Consider the following 1,686-nt stretch of genomic DNA (forward strand, 5'->3'; position numbering starts at 1 on the left):
CTCCCTCCCCCCCTCCCCCGCCACCCCAGCACCCCCTCCCTCACTTTCCCGCAGGGGCCCACTTGCAGCCCTCCCTATAGGCTGCTGCTGCGCTGGGGCTGACACTGACCAGCTAGTGACAAGCCCCGGGTGGCGTGGCCGGTGTCCAAGCTCGGCTCTCCTGGGGGTGCTGCTCGGATTCTTTGGAACACCCTGTGGGGCCTTCCCACCGCCCGGTTCCCTGACAGAGGCCTCTGGCTCGGGCGTCTTTCCTTCTTCAGCTCCATTATTAAAGTCCGCAGGCCTGGCAGGCAGCCCTCCTCGTGGGGTACCGGAAAGATGGCTCCCGCCCAGCATTCCAGTGTCCCTCCAGCATGGGAAAGGCTGCACCCCGGCCCTGCCGCTGGGACTGCAGGCTGCCCGGGACCCCCCTCCCCCTACACACACACACATTTCCCTCCGTGCTCTGCTCCTTGACAGACACACCTGCAGCTTAGGATGGGGATGCCGCTGGACAGTAGAGTGCCAGCGTCCTTATGGAGAGATTTCCCTGGCCCTCGCCCCTGGCTTTGGATAAACAAGGGCCCCTGTATATCCTGAGGCTGACGACAGCCCATACCCTCCTCTGTCTTCTCATCTCCTTTTAGAAGGGAGATGGGTGGGAAGTGTCCCCGGCCAGGGCTTAAAGGGCATTTGGAATTTGTTCTACTCAGGAATGGTAAGGTCTGCAGAGATGGAAATGATTGCCATGAAAGAAGGTGTTTATTAAACTCACAGATCCCTGGAATCAGGAGGCAGCGCTTATGGGGCCACAGCAGGGTCTGTCGGGCCGAGGGGGAAGGGGCTGTGGGCAAGAGCCTTCACTGTGGGTGTGGGAGGGAACAGCCAGGGCAGGGGCGGGTTTGGGATTGGCTACTGGAGTAATCTCCACGGGCTCCGGGTGAGTAGGGCAGGTGGCTAGAGTGTCACATCCTGAAACAGAAACAGCAGGATGGTGGCCGCTGGGTTTGTTTGCATTTGAGTGACATTCGGAGGGGCGATTGTTTACTGTCTGTAGGAAGTAAGCCCCTTCCTGGCCAGGAAGCCCCGGGATGGTGGACGGGATGGTGGAGTACCAGCACACAGAAGATACAGGCTCGGCCCAGGTCCACGTGGCCAGTCTCACCATCTCAGATGTCACGCATTCTGAGGGAGGCTTCCGGTTGGTTCCGGATCTTTTTAGCATGTCTGATACTTCATAAGCCTTTGACCCCAGTTTTGGGTCCTGGCTGTCCATTCTGAGACAACTGAAACCTCCCGCCTAACATCCTGCTACAGAATTATCAGCCAAAACCACACCATAGTTCATACTATCTCACCTTCACATCAGAAATGAAGGAATTAGAAGCAGAGGCGCCTGGGCTGAAGTGGACTCTACCTTTCACTGGGGCTCACGTTTGGGTGGTTTGGTTGCCAGCAACAGTGCCAGTGGTTAACGTAAACAAACAGAAAGGGCCGGCCGGGTGGCTCTGGAGTAGCTCATGTGGAAGGAGAAGCTGCCGCCAGGCTTCTGAAAGGGGGACTGCTGTCTTTGGCATAGACGGGCTCCCCATGTTTTACATCCAGGGCTCAGATTCCCACGAGGGGAGCCCTTGGCCCGAGGTTGGGGTAGGGCCCTTCTTCAAGACTGCGCCCAAAGAAAGGGTGGTCCCCCCAGGAAAGCCAGGT

The sequence above is a fragment of the Myotis brandtii genome, unplaced genomic scaffold, assembly GCF_000412655.1.
Source record: "Myotis brandtii unplaced genomic scaffold, ASM41265v1 scaffold461, whole genome shotgun sequence".
NCBI lineage: Eukaryota > Metazoa > Chordata > Mammalia > Chiroptera > Vespertilionidae > Myotis > Myotis brandtii.